The 15,974-nt window shown below is 37.2% G+C and overlaps 1 pseudogene; it reads right to left on the bottom strand.

The window, feature by feature from the left end:
- Positions 1–282: 282 nt before the first annotated feature.
- Positions 283–354, bottom strand: LOC127493321 (U6 spliceosomal RNA; annotated as a pseudogene).
- Between the last annotated feature and the right edge of the window lie 15,620 nt (positions 355–15,974).

The raw sequence follows: 15,974 nt of genomic DNA, 5'->3' as shown, positions 1-15,974 counted from the left end.
TGAGCTGCAATAAACATTAAGGTGCAGACAGCTTGTTTGTATTTGCCAATTTAATTTTCTTTGGGTAAATTCCAAGGAGTGGGATGGCTGAGTTGTATGGTAGGGTTATATTCAGGTTTCTGAGGAATCTCCAGACTGACTTCCATAGTAGCTTTACCAGTTTGCATTCCCACCAACAGTGGGTTAGTGTCCCCTTTTCCCCACATCCTTCCCAGCATCTATTATTGGTAGATTTCTGAATGTGAGCCATTCTAACCGGGGTGAGGTGAAACCTCATTGTGGAAAAATATGGAATGCTTCACGAATTTGCGTGTCATCCTTGTGCAGGGGCCATGCTAATCTTCTCTGTATTGAGGAACCCAATCCTACCATCACAATGAGCTATTGGACTTCTAACCTATGGAACTATAAATTAATAAATAATAGTGCTGCCTGAAGCCATTAAATGTGTGATCATTGTTGCAGCAGCTACAGAAAAGTAATATACATACTTCATATCTATATTACTAAAGCAGATGATAGGCTAAATAGCTTAAAAAGATTAGTACATGGTAGTAATTTTAAAATATATTCCATGTTAATATCCCATTAAACACTATTCCATTATTATCTTAATTAATATATTTCTTCCAAAATGATATACTTCATTGATAATGCTTTCATAAAGTCACACCTATGTCTAAACTTTCATAGCAGATTGAGGTATGATTGAAAACTTAGAAATTTCAAAGAAAGTGTATTGAAGTACAAGGCATTGAAATTACATATAATTGTATGAAAATAGTTGTATCTGATATCTATGACAAATTAAAAGTCAACTGGGGCGGTCACTGTAGCACAGTTTGTTAAACCACTGCCTAAAATGCTGACATCCCCTATGAATGTTAGTTCAAGTACAGGCTATTCCACTTCTGATTCAGATCCCTGCTAATGCACCTGGGAAAGCATCAGAAGATGACCGAAGTACTTAGCCTCTTGCCAACTACGTGGGAGACCTGAATGATGTTCCAGGATCCTGACTTTGGCCTGGACCAGCCTCAACCAGTGTGGCCATTTGGAGAGTGAACCAGCAGATGGAAAATATCTCTCCTCTCTTTCTCTCCCCCCTCCCTTGCTAAATCTCTGTTCCTTTCTCTATAACTCTGCCTTTTAAATAAATAAATATTCAAAATAAAGAACAGCCACATTTAACCAGGACAAATGAAGTTCCTATTATTCAGATGTGAGAAAATTCAGCTTAACTTTATAAGCCATTTACTGTCTGTGTCTATCACACATAAAGTCCAAATTATTAAAGTTTTAAGGTTAATTGGAAGTCCAAGATACTGTCTCAAATATGCTTACTGTTCTGTTGTGAAGCATGGGTAGTATTTTCTGATGATTACATCATTTCATTAATCCTCTGACATTCTCTTCTCAAGTATGCTGGAGAACGCACCATGTCTTTCCTCTCCACCCAAAAGGGAAACCGAGGCAGGATCAAGACTGGGTACGTGGATCCAGATCATTGGAGAGGGTTTTGTGGGATGGAAAATAGTCTGTGTCTGTGAACTGGGACTCACATTTTCAGCTTTGCCTAACTACATTATGTCTTGCGTGAAATGTACTCTTTCTACAAGTTCTTATGCAATGGTCACACAATTGTCTGTTCCATTTTACTTTCCACTTCAAAAAAACGAATAAGGACATGAACAGAACATAAGTGAGAAACACCTCAAAGTCAGTTTTCTGCTTGTCATGGCCTACACTTCTCTTGCTGTCCTGAGAGAGACTTGCTGGGAGACTGAGGTTTGACTGGAACACTTTAAGAATGTTCCAGAAGTGTGTTTTGTAGCAGTGCCCCTAAAGAAAATGAACGCTCCCTCTGCAAGTTGCTGTGAAGCAAGGCAATGCACACAGAAGCGTCGTTCATCATCTTCCAGCTCCAGGGGCTTCTCCCACTAGCCTGTTTGACATATAAAATTTCCACCTCACTTGGTGGCAAAGCTGCCTGCTGCTGCTTCTGTATAGGGAAATGTGGTTTGAGTTCTATAAAGGTGAAAAAGTTATTTCTGCAAAAGAAGAGCACAGAGAATTGAGTGGGATGAGAAGCACCCTGATCTGTGAGAACTAATAGAGCACCTAAAACGAAATCTGTAGAAGTAAAATTGACACTTCAAGAAGGGATGTCTTGAAGGCCCTTGTCTTGACTGTAGAGGAACAGTTTTTTTTTTCTTTCCTCATAATATTTGTTGAACTCTTTACTTAACATAGAGCTAATCATATGTGTATAAAGTCAATTGAGGATGGATCTCATTAGAAAAAAGAGTGGGAAAAAGAGAGCTAAGAGGAAGTTTACAACTTTAAATTTATATAGTTCTGCATATATTCCTACAGACTTACTTTTAAGGGTACAGTATAAAAAGTGCCTTGGGGCCCCAAATCTCATTAAGCTGAGTGTTAAAAATGCCATCTTGAGTGTTAAACTGATCATATTGAGTGTTAAAGTGAACCTATAGATAGGATTAAATGCTAAAGCAATCATATAAATAGGATCAAGTGTCTGATAATAATAATAGATAGAATTAAAAAGGAGAGACTGTCTCAATATGGGAAGCAGTTCACACAGCAGACTCATTGAAAGACAATCACTTTAAGTAGCATTCTGACCTCAGAATCAGCTCTTAAGGCATTCTGGTCTGGCTGAAAAGCCCATGAGAGCATTTCAGGCATGGAAATCCAAGACACTGTGGCAAAAAATGTTCTATGTGAAGGATCTCTGTGAGTGAGACCCCAGTGGAAAGAAGTGGCCATCAAAGAAGGATATACTTGTCCCTGAAAGGAGGCGAGAACTTCTACTTTGCTTATGGCCTTATCTAAATACTGATGGAGTTTGTAGATTCAAAAAGCATCCATATCCTAGGCAGCTCATGTCAAGAGCCTCAGGTGGTCACTGACATCATACATAAGTGTTAATTTTAAATTAACAACAGGAGACACTGTGCACTAACTTCCCGTGCTGGACCTCTGTCCTTAATGAGTTGTATTATGAAAGTTAACTATAAAATTTATTCTCTGTTTTTTTATGTATGTGTGTGTGTGTGCAAATTGTTGAAATATTTACTTAGTATAGAGTTGGTTTTCTGTGTATAAAGTTAATTGAAAATGAATCTTAATGGAGAATGGGACTGGGAAGAGGAGAGGGAGGAGGAAGAGGAGAGGTGGGACTGTGGGTGGGAGTGCGGGTGTGGTGGGAAGAATAACTATTTTCCTAAAATTGTACTTATGAATTTTGTATTCATTAAGTAAAAGGCTTCCCTGGGGAAAAAAAGCAGAGAGAAAAACTGAACTTGGAATAAGTGAAGTTTTGGGAAAAAAACCTGAAATCTTGCTGTGAAAAGTATCATTGTGTAAAAGTACTGGTTTTAAAGACTTTTAAAATATTTTAAGATTTCACTAGTCCAAAACAACCAGGTTTCTACAAAAATATTTGAGCTACACTTTCTACTTGTACATAGGCTGGGATAATAGTTTCCTGCTATTGAGGTGTTCTTCCTGCTGGTGTAAACATTTGTGTTGGGTGCAGTTACTTGTGTTACTATGATCACTGAATGCAGGCACAAATGAGAGGCACTTACTGTTGGGGAACATAGAGTGCATAATTAAAAGTCTCTCTTCCAGACCCCATTCAAGTCATCAGTCTCCTTTCACTCCTTGGACCACAACCTATGAAGCAAGGCCGTGGAGGACACTAGTTCACATCACCATGGCTTGTGCCCACTTTCCGGATCTGTCCTCTCAAAGACGTCCTTTCCTCCTCTCTGAATATCAGTTTTATCCTCTCTAACAGTGGTAATTATAATTGGCATAGTGTTTGTGAGGATTAAGCGCAATGACATATACAAAAATGCCCAACATGGTCCCAAAATGTAGATGCCCACTGTTAGTTTCATTCCTGTTTCCTTGCTGAATTCGTGCTGCTCCACTTTTCTACTGTAATTGTCTTATTCTCCTCTGTGTCACTTCTTAGTTTTTTGTCTTCCCCATTTGTAACTTTTAACTTGATTTCTGAACCCTGACAAGCTAAACTGGTTGGCTTACTATGTGACACCCTAAAAAGCTGTTCTATTTATGGACGGCTCACTTGAGCATTGTTGACACAGTGGACATCATCGTATTTCTAAATGTAGGTTACCACACAGATCGCCCCAACCTGTACTTGTCTGTCTTGATTTGTGTGCAATTCCCTGAAATAGAGAAGCAACAATATAGAACCAGAGATTCCTATTGCTACGACTCTAAAAAGACTAGGTGGTATTAAATGGCTTAAATTTATTAAATGCCAACATTTTAAAATTTGAGTCCCAGTGATAGCAAATGCTATAGCTCTCAGGAGTGTTATATGGGACCTATTTAGTTCTCAAATTAAATTATCAATATTTAGTGAAAGTATAATGTGTGTTCAAAATCAGAGTACAGAATGATGAGTGAAATACAATCTTTATTACAAGTTTAAATAAGCCTGAAGAATTTATAACCAAAAGTTTGTATACTTTGGTGCTCTTTAAATCTTCTAAATTAAAAAAATTAAAATTTTTGCTAAAATGCATATAAACTTTATCTTAACCATTCAAAAAAGTTCATTTACTTTATTATGCTGCCATCACCACCATAAATCAGAGAAGTCTTTTTTTTTATTTTGATAACTGAAAGTTTTTCCTCATTAAACAGTAAGTCCCTATTTTCTCTCTCCCTTCAAACATGGAAACTATCTTCTACTTTCTACTTCTCTAAATTTAGCTGCTTCAGATATCTCAAATAAATGATATCATACACCATTGGCCCTTTTGGGACTGGCTTATTTTACTTAGCATAATATCTGCAAGATTCATACACAGTGTGGCATGAGTCAGAATTTTCTTCATTTTTAAGGCTAAATAATGTTTTATTTTGTGCAGAATCACACTTTGTTTATCTTTTTAATCTGTTGACAAATACTAGAATACTCCCACCTTTCAACTATGGGGATAATGTTGTGTGAACATGGATGAACAAAGACATGCTCAAGTCCTTACTTATAATTTTTTTCTGGACATATGCCTAGAAGTAAAATTGTTGGATCAAATGATAGTTTTTTTTTGACAGGCAGAGTGGATAGTGAGAGAGAGAGACAGAGAGAAAGGTCTTCCTTTTGCCGTTGGTTCACCCTCCAATGGCCGCCACGGCTGACGCGCTGCGGCCAGCGCACTGCGCTGATCCAAAGGCAGGAGCCAGGTACTTACCCTGGTCTCCCATGGAGTGCAGGGCCCAAGCACTTGGGCCATCCTCCACTGCCTTCCCGGGCCACAGCAGAGAGCTGGCCTGGAAGAGGGGCAACGGGGAAAGAATCCGGCGCCCCAGCCAGGACTAGAACCCGGTGTGCCTGCGCCACTAGGTGGAGGATTAGCCTATTGAGCCGCAGCACCAGCCATGATAATTTATTTTTAATTTTTTGAGGTATCACCAATCTGTTTCTGTAGTTGCACCTTTTTAAGTTCCTACCAGTAGTGTTCAGTTGTTCCAATTTCTTCACATCCTTGTCAATACATGTTATTTTCTGTTATTGATCTTTTTTGCTTTATACTAGCCATCTTAACTAGTATGAAGTAGTATCTAATTGTGATATCTCATTTTGATTTACATTTTCCTAATGATGCATGGTATTGAACATCTTTTCATGTGTTTATTGGTCATTTATTTATTTTCTCTTGAGAAATGTCTATTCAAGTTGTTTATCCAATTTTTACTTGGGCTATATGCATGTTTGTTGTTGAGTTGTAATTATATATATTTTTAAAGCTGTAAGAATAGCATGTAGTTATTAGTTTACTATGAAAACTGTCTTTCACAGGTTATTGTTTCAAAATTACTAATAACTTAAAATACAATGTCTCAGACATATGCCACTCAAATATTTATTATTATTATTATTATTACTGATGTCATTTTAATAGGTAAGTCAAAACTAGACCATGGATGGGATGTACTTCGAATAAATATATCTTATTGTACAATCACATAGGCTAACCTTCTCCAGAAGCCCTTCTGAGCTATTCCATCTTATTCTCTCAGCTTTTTTTTGCAAAGAAATAATTCTTTGGGGTGAAGTTTCACATGCTTATTTTTGCATTACTTGGAAAGTAAAGTTTTAAGGTATTTTGAAGATAGATTTTTAAAATGTATTTATTGAAAGACTTTAAAAGGTACCAAGGAATACATTGCAAACATAAGATTCTATAGTGCACTGAAGCAATTGTTAATGAAAAATCATGTTTAGATGGATCTGTCAATATTATTTTAATCTACAGTTTTTATGATATGTCTACAGAAATGAAATCAAGTTTTCAATATATCCCTGAGCATACTTCAGGCATACGGATGACTTACATATTCTAAGGCATCGTTCTACTTTATATAAATATACTTGATACTATTTTCTTTCTCACAGTAGAATAAAATGTTAATAATTTGGTGAGTCCCTGCAAGTTTACTATCCATTACTTTCTTGTTCTCTATAATGTTTAGTGAGCACTAAACCCTAAAAGACTTAGGCAATTCAGTTTGAATAACCACTTAAAAGTACACATGCTTACTCAAAATAACTGAGCTATTTTATTCTATAAAATGAAGTTGAACAATCCCCAAAGAGCCGGTTCTTATGAAATAGGAGGTTACAAACTGACTTTCATTTATATCCCTGGATATTTTTCCTCAGAAAATTGCATTCACCTGCACATTTCTTTACATAAATATTTTCTATTTTCTATTAAGAAATGGCTAGAAATTCAGGATAATTTAAGTTCTGGTCTACTTATATTCTGAAGGATTAACTTTTTAAATTCTGTTGCATCAGATGGTTAAAGTTTTGTCTGGATTTCTCCTTTCCACTCACAGTATGTTGTTAAACTAATCTGAATATCTTGTAGTAGTTTTAAGGAAATGTACATAATAATATATATTTTGCATCTATTTGATGTATTATGAAATATAACCTTTAATAATATATAACAACCCAGTGTTATGAATTCCATATGTATTTTAAAATATTTGTTGAATGTTATACACTGAGCGTTGTGTTGGGTGCAGAGTAGACTTAGATCAAGAAGGTATGGATGCTACCTGTTTTCATGGACTTGCAGTTTAATTTCGAAGAAATACCACAAGTAAGTGAGAAAACCAAAAAGCAAAGCCCCATGCCAATTCATTTTGCAAAATTACACAAAAAAATCAATATGTAGAATTGAAGAATAATGCTGCTGGTTAGAAAAGGTGGTCAGAAAATGTGAGGGTGAGACAAGACCAAGCCAGTCATGTGAATCACCCTCAAATCCCATTTATGTGTGTGTGTGTGTGCACATGTATGTGTTTAGGGAGTAGATGGTTAAGCTATTGGACCTAATATTTCAGAAAAAAGTCAAGAAATCCTAAGATAGGAAAGGATCAAAGAACTGAAACAGAACAAAAGTGGCAAGAAGGGATGTGGAGACATGGGCTGTGAAAAGTTGAAGCAAGGCAATGCAGACCACAGTACATCATTCACATTTTCACCCGATGCTATACAAGAAAACACTGAGCACTTTCATACACTGAATGGGAATGATACAAAATATATTGTAAAAGATTATTTTGATGGCTACTTGTAGAGAACACAAAGGGTAGACATACAAATTCCAAGATGGAAGGTATTTGGTGACAAAGCCTGGGAATTGAAGTGGAAGTTGAGGGAAGTGAAAGAATGTCCTCACTCTGTCCTCACCTTTTCAGGATGATTACATTTTGTCTGTGTTCCTCTCAATCCTAAGCAAAATAAGTCCACTTCTATATAGGATGTTGAAGGCCACAGAGAATGTCATTTGTATCCTAACAATAAAAGAAAGGTAGATGAAAAATTATCACTTTTTGGAGACTCTTATAGAATGGAGGTTGCAAGTCAACCTGAAGAGCTGAGTTCCAAAAGACACTAGAGGGGAGGTGTATGCTCAAATGCATCAACCATTGACAGACCACAAGAGAAAGAGGTAGCAGACACACAAGTGTGAAGCTCAGAGGAAATATTTGAAGTTGTAATGAAGTTTTAAAAGGTGAATGTGGCAGCAAGACAGCTGGAATCCATGGGATCCACAGACATGATAGTCTGTACCTTTCTCATTCCTCTCTTCCATGAGCCTTCCCTGGATACTCCTGAGAATGATACAATGCAGAATACCTCAGCTAAGCCACTTTGGTGGCAAAGGTGGTAACACTTTCTAGTGGCAGTCTAACACTGGTGAGCAGGCAGGAATTTCATGTGCTTTCTTGAATATTCTCTTATATGGGTCACTGCTAGGCGAGAACCAGGAAACCCTTCTATTTCTGCTAGGCGCACCAAAACGATTAGGTGCTGCTGAGGAGGAGGTAAAAGTAAAAGTTATCTGCCACTGAGGATGAAGAAAGAGACCCACTCATGCCCAGAAACTTGCAAACAGAAATCATAGTTCTTCTTCTAAGAGAAAGGTAAGAAAGTTATCCATGCTAATGCTACGCAGCAACTGAAAGCAGTTTGGCCTGAAGGAGAAGGACCAGGAAAATTGAGAAAGGTCAATGCCTGAAGCATACATACTTAAGACATACTTAGGACTAAAGCTGAGGCTGTATAACTGAGAACAATTCTCTGCTCCCAACACAACCCTTGACATGCAAACAAGAGCGAGTACATAAGAAGAAACTCCACTGTATAGGTGTGCACAGATTGTAGCAAGTCACAATTGGAACATAAACACAAATGCAAACTCCCCAGAAATCTCATCCTTCGTCTAACTCCAAGGTATCCTTAGTCTCAGTACAGAGAAATTGAATATCTGATGTGCAATGCACAGAACCACAGCAACAATAAATCCCAACCCTGGAACCATGACTTGCTAGTTTGATTCAAATCCTCCCTCCTCCCCATAAAACACACACACACACACACACCCACACTCACTCACACTCACACGCATACTAACAACCCAGCCAAAGAAGAGGCATGAACGTTTATGAGTATAAATACTCTTTACCTCTGTCTTAGTGTTTTTTATATATAACATTCAGTAAAACTTGCCAGGTATATGAAAGGAACAATAAAATGAAATAATCATTGTCAAGAAATAAAGCATTCCCCTTTGGTGCTCAGTTAGTGGGAAACTTGTTGAAATGAAATGGACGCTATGAGAAACAGTGACTTGATCAGCTCTTGTCCTGATGGTTGGTGTACAACTTTATCCATTTTAGTATTTTTTTTGTTCTAGTATCATTGGTTGAACTCTGTAATTAACACACAATTATTCTTAGGTGTTTAAATTTTAACTGAAAATTGATCCCTGTTAGGAATTTGGAAAACATTATGCTGAGTGAAATAAGCCAATCCCAAAGGGACAAATACCACTTGTTCTCCTTGATAGGTGACAACTAACTGAGCACCAAAAAGGAAAGCTGTTAAAGTGAAATGAACACTATGAGAAATGGTAACTTGATCAGCCCTCACCCTGACTGTTGATGAGCAGCATAATATGTTATCCCTCTTAGTATTTTTTTTGTTTGTTCTACTTAATACTTTTGGTTGAATACTGTAATCAATACACAATTCTTCTTAAGTGCTGAAACTTAACTGAAAAGTGATCTCTGTTAAATGTAAGAGTGGGAATAAAGGAGGGAAGAGATGTGCAATTCGGGACATGCTCAAGCTGACTTACCTCAAACGGTAGAGTTAGAAGCATACCAGGGGATTCCAATTCAATCCCATTGAGGTGGCATGTACCAATGCCATCTCACTAGTCCCAGTGATCAATTTCTGTTCACAATTGATCATAATGATAGGACTAAGAACCAAAGGGATCACATAAACAAGAATAGTGTCTGCAAATACTAGCTGATAGAATAAAAAAGGGAGAGAATGATCCAACATGGGAAGTGAGATACACAGGAGACCCATAGATGGCAGATGTCCTAACAGCACTCTGGCCTCAGAATCAGGCCTTAAGGCATTCAGATCTGGCTGAAAAGCCCATGAGAGTATTTCAAGCATGGAAAGCCAAGACACTCTGGGGAAAAAAAAAAAAAAAAAGAAAAAAGAAAACCTAAATGAAAGATCTCCGCGAGTGAGATCCCAGTGGAAAGAATGGGCCATCAAAGAAGGAGGTACCTTTCTCTGAAGGGAGGAGAGAACTTCCAGTTTGACCATGGCCTTGTCTAAATATGATCAGAGTCAGTGAACTCAGGGGGCTTCCATAGCCTTGGCAGCTCATGACAAGAGCCTAGGGTGATTACTGATGCCATAAACAAGAGTGTCAATTTGTTAAGTCAACAACAGGAGTCACTGTGCACTTACTCCTCATGTAGGATCTTTGTCCTTAGTGTGCTGTACATTGAGATTTAATGCTATAACTAGTACTCAAACAGTATTTTTCACTTTATGTTTCTGTGTGGGAGCAAACTGTTGAAATCTTTACTTAATGTATACTAAACTGATCTTCTGTATATAAAGAGAAATGAAAATGAATCTTGATATGAATGGAATGGGAGAGGGAGTGGGAAAGGGGAGGGTTGCGGGTGGGAGGGACGTTATGAGGGGGAAGACATTGTAATCCATAAGCCGTACTTTGGAAATTTATATTCATTAAATAAAAGTTAAGAAAAATACTTAACATTAAAAAAAAAGAAATAAAGCATTCAACAGAACCAGAGCCAGAGGTGGTCTAGACGTTAGACTACTCAGGGACTCTAAAATAATTATGATTAAGGCGTCAGTAATCTCCCTAGGCTCTAGTCATGAGCTGCCAAGGCTGTTGAAGTCTTTTTAATTCGCTGACTTTGATCTTATTTAGACAAGGTCATAGTCAAAGTGGAAGTTCTCTCCTCCCTTTGGAGAAAGGTCCTTCCTTCTTTGATGGCCCATTTTTTTCTACTGGGATCTCACTCACAGAGATCTTTCATTTGGGTCTTCCTTTTTTTCCACAGTGTCTTGGCTTTCCATGCCTAAAATACTCTCATGGGCTCTTCAGCCATATCTGAATGCCTTAAGGGCTGATTCTGAGGCCAGAGTGCTGCCATTCTATGAGTCTGCTGTGTATCCCGCTTCCCATGTTAGATCGTTCTCTCCCTTTTTTATTCTATCAGTTAGTATTAGCAGACACTAGTCTTGTTTGTGTGATCGCTTTGACTCTTGGACCTATCAGTGTGATCAATTGTGAACTGAAATTGATCACTGGGACTAGTGAGATGGCATTGGTACATGCAAATTTGATGGGATTGTATTGGGATCCCCTGGCACGTTTCTAATTCCACCATTTGGGGCAACTCCGATTGAGCATGTCCCAAATTGTACATCTCCTCCCTCTCTTATTCCCACTCTCATATTTAACAGGAATCACTTTTCCATTAAAATTTAAACACCTAAGAATGATTGTGTGTTAATTACAGAGTTCAACCAATAGTATTAACTAGAACAAAAAAAAAATACTAAAAGGGATAAAGTATAACTTTGTACATCAAAAGTCAGGACAAGGGCTGATCAAGTCACTGTTTCTCATAGTGTCCATTTCACTTCAACAGGTTTCCTTTTTCGTGCTTGGTTACTTGTCACTGATCAGGGAGTACATATGATATTTGCCCTTTGGGACTGGCTTAATTCACTCAGCATGATGTTTTCCAGATTCCTCCATCTTGTTGCAAATGACCAGATTTCATTGTTTTTGACTGATATATAGTATTCTATAAAGTACATGTCCCATAATTTCTTTATCCAGTCTACTGTTGATGGGCATTTGGGTTGGTTCCAGGTCTTAGCTATTGTGAATTGAGCTGCAATAAACATTAAGGTGCAGACAGCTTGTTTGTATTTGCCAATTTAATTTTCTTTGGGTAAATTCCAAGGAGTGGGATGGCTGGGTAGTATGGGAGGGTTATATTCAGGTTTCTGAGCAATTTCCAGACTGACTTCCATAGTAGCTTTACCAGTTTGCATTCCCACGAACAGTGGGTTAGTGTCCCTTTTTCCCCACATTCTCTCCAGCATCTATTGTTGGTAGATTTCTGAATGTGAGCCATTCTAACCAGGGTCAGGTGAAACTTCATTGTGGTTTTGATTTGCATTTCCCTGATTGCTAGTGATCTTGAACATTATTTCGTGTGTCTGTTGGCCATTGGGATTTCCTCTTTTGAAAAATGTCTATTGAGGTCCTTGACCCAACTCTTAAGTGGTTTGTTTGTTTTGATGTTGTGGAGTTTCTTGATCTCTTTGCAGATTCTGGTTTGTTAAGTCACCAACAGGAGTTACTGTGTACTTACTCCTCATGTAGTATCTCTGTCCTTAATGTGTTGTTCAATGTGAATTAATGCTATAACTATCACTCAACCAGTATTTTACACTTTATGTTTCTGTGTGGGTATAAACTGATGAAATCTTTACTTAATATATACTAAATCGATCTTCTGTATATAAAGATAATTGAAATGAATCTTGATGTGAATAGAACGGGAGAGGAATTGGGAGATGGGAGGGGTGCAGGTGGGAGGGAAGTTATGAGGGGAAAAAGCCATTGTAATCCGTAAACTGTATTTTGGAAATTTATATTTACTAAATAAAAGTTTAAAAAAATTATGATTACTACTTTAAAGTGTTTGATGGAAAATACTTTCACAAAAACATGAGAACTTTCGGCAGATAGATGCAAACTATAATTAAAGGTCAAATAGAAATGCTGGAAATGAGAAATGTGCTGTCAGAGAAGAATTCTTTGAATGAGTTTATCAGCAGACTGAAAACAAGAGGGAAAATTTGTTAAACTTTAAAATAGATCAATATAAATTATCCAAACTAAAGGAGAAAGAAAAGTCAGAAAAAAATCAGGAGAGGTGCCTGGCTTCGGATCAGCGCGGTGTGCTGGCCACAGCGCGCAGCCGTAGTGGCCATTGGGGGGTGAACCAATGGAAAAGGAAGACCTTTCTCTCTGTCTCTCTCTCTCACTGTCCACTCTGCCTGTCAAAAAATAAAAAAAATAAAAATTAAAAAAAGCTATTGGAAAATATATACTGATCCAATATAAATGAAGTTGTAATTGTAGTAGGGGAAAAGAAAGAAATTGAGGTAGAAGAAATATTAGAGGAGGTGATAGTCAATAACTCAGTACAATTAATAACAGACAAGAATTCCAAATCTAAGAAACTTAGAGAAAGATACATCTGGACATATCCTCGTGAGTGAGCTTGCGTAGACTGAATTGTATTGCCTATAAAATATGTACACTGAAATTTTAACTGCAAATGCATCAGAATGAATATTTAGAAATGTGGGCTTTATAGAGATAATTAAGTTAAAATGAAATCATCTAATGATCTATTCCAATATTTCTGGTATCCTTATTAAGGGATGGGATTTGGACTGAGGTGTAAAATAGAAAGATAATGTGAAGACAGACAGAAGATGGCCCTCTACAAACCAAGGAGCGAGGTCAGGGACACCTCCTTCCATAAAGGCCTTCGGAAAGAATCAGCTCTATTGACACATCTATCTCTTCTTTGTACCCTCAAGAATAGTGAGGAGTAAATGTGTACAGTTTAAGACTCCTAGTCTTTGATGTGTTATAATGGCACCATAGATAAATAACAAAGAACTGAAAACAAAACATAAAGAGAGAATCCTGAAGGCATTCAACAAGACACAACATACATCATACAAAAGAAACAAGAATGAATTTCTCAGCAGAGTCTTGGCATGGCACAAAACAACAGTGTGCAAGCTTTCAGGTACAAAAATAAAACAAGAGATTGATCTTCCCAGAATTCTATATCCAGCAAAAATATCTTTTAAACTAAAGTCAAAATATTAACAATATTCAGATAAATAGAAGCTGGGAGAATTCATTAAAAGCATACATACACAATACGATATATTAAGCAAAATTATTCAGGAAATGTGTGTAAATGTGATATGATACAAAAAATATACACTGATAAAAGGAATGGCAAAAGTACATGGAAATAGGGGTGATTTTTATCTTTTTTTCTTCTTTTTCTTTTCTTTTCTTTTTTTTTTTTTTTTACAGGCAGAGTGGACAGTGAGAGAGAGAGATAGAGAGAAAGGTCTTCCTTTTTGCTGTTGGTTCACCCTCAAATGGCCACCACAGCCAGCGCGCTGCGGCCGGCACACCGCGCTGATCCGATGGCAGGAGCCAGGTACTTACCCTGGTCTCCCATGGGGTGCAGGGCCCAATCACTTGGGCCATCCTCCACTGCACTCCCTGGCCACAGCAGAGAGCTGGCCTGGAAGAGGGGCAACTGGGACAGAATCCGGTGCCCCAACCCGGACTAGAACCCGGTGTGCCAGTGCCGCAAGGCAGAGGATTAGCCTAGTGAGCCGCGGCACCGGCGATTTTTATCTTATTTTTAATATCTAAAATAAAGCATTGGCTAAATAAAAATTAATCAATTTCAAGATAAGTAGAACTAAAACATGAACCTAATGGAGATAGGGTAGAAATTGAAACAGTGTTGTGAAGATTGTATTTAAAGCAATATAATATGATCTACATATTGACTAGGATAAGTTAAAAAAGACAGAATTTATCAATATCAGGAATGACTGAGAAGTTGTCACTATATGTCCTATAGATATTACAGTAATAAAGATTATTGTAAAATGAATGTTTATAAATTTGACAATGCATGCACTGAACAAATTTTTGATAACAAAGTATTAGAAGTTACCTTGGGAAAAAATAAATTAAGTATCCTTCTAGCTTTAAAGAAAACTTTCCTCAAACCAGCTTTAGATATAAATCATTTCATTGGTCAATTCTACCTAACATTTAAGGAAGAAACAATACTAATTTCACACAAAAATATGTGGAAAATTTCAAAGAACCTACAAAAATGCTACTAGAACTAAGAAAACAATTTACAAAATTGCCAGACACAGTCTACTATATATTTATAGAAGCAATTGTATCTTCACATACCAACAATTAACCATTTAAAATGGAAATTTAAAAAAATGTATAATAGTATCAAAACTATGAAGTACTTAAGAATAGTAGCACAATTTGTGTAAAACCCATACACTGAAAATGACATCACAGTGCTGAATGGAATTAAATAAGACATAAATCAATGGAGAAGTCACAGGTTTTGCTCGATATTATAAGTTGTCAGTCTCCCCCAGATTGATCTAAATGTCACAATCCCAATCAAAATTTCAGAATGATTTTTTAATAGCAATTGACAGGATAATTCTAAAAAGCATGTAGAAACAAAAGGAATTTGAATGCTCAAAATAATTTTGTAAAAGTGAAATAAAGTTGGAGAACTCACCAGACAATGTGTTGTTCATATAAAGATAGATATATAGATCAATGAAACAGAATAAACAGAACTCCATTCTAGAATTGTGTGCAAAGTAAGCTTGCAATTTCTTTTTTTCAGAAAATATTTTATTTGACATAAAAATTGCATGTGGTTGTGTGGTACCAAGTGATGGTTCAATAGATGAATATATTCCGCAATGTGATATCAGAGTAAATACATCTACCTCCCCAAACAATTATGGTGAAAATTTTCAAAGTCCTTTCTTCTAGCTCTCTTTTTAAAGGAAGTTGATAGCACATTATCATTGTTGATGGTCATGCCACTGTATAATAGGACACCAGAACTCCTTTTTTTAAGATTTAATTATTTATTTGAAAGATAGAGTTACACAGGAGAGCCAGAGAGAGATTCTCCTTCTGCTGGTTCACTCCAGGCTAACTAAGCCAGGCCAAAGCTAAGGAGCCAGGGGGCTTCTTCCAGGTCCCCCACATGGGTGCAGCAGCCCAAGCACTTGGACCATTTTCTGCTGCTCTCCCAGGAACATCAGCAGGATCTGGGTTGGAAGTGGAGCAGCCAGGACTAACCAGCACCCATGTGGGAGGCTAGTTCTGCAGACCGTGGCTTAACCTGTTGTGCTG

The sequence above is a fragment of the Oryctolagus cuniculus genome, chromosome 5 (genome assembly GCF_051225735.1).
Source record: "Oryctolagus cuniculus isolate XC-2025 breed Fujian yellow rabbit chromosome 5, ASM5122573v1, whole genome shotgun sequence".
Taxonomy (NCBI): domain Eukaryota; kingdom Metazoa; phylum Chordata; class Mammalia; order Lagomorpha; family Leporidae; genus Oryctolagus; species Oryctolagus cuniculus.
Note: the sequence above shows the minus strand (reverse complement) of the source record. Positions and strands in the feature narration are given on the sequence as shown.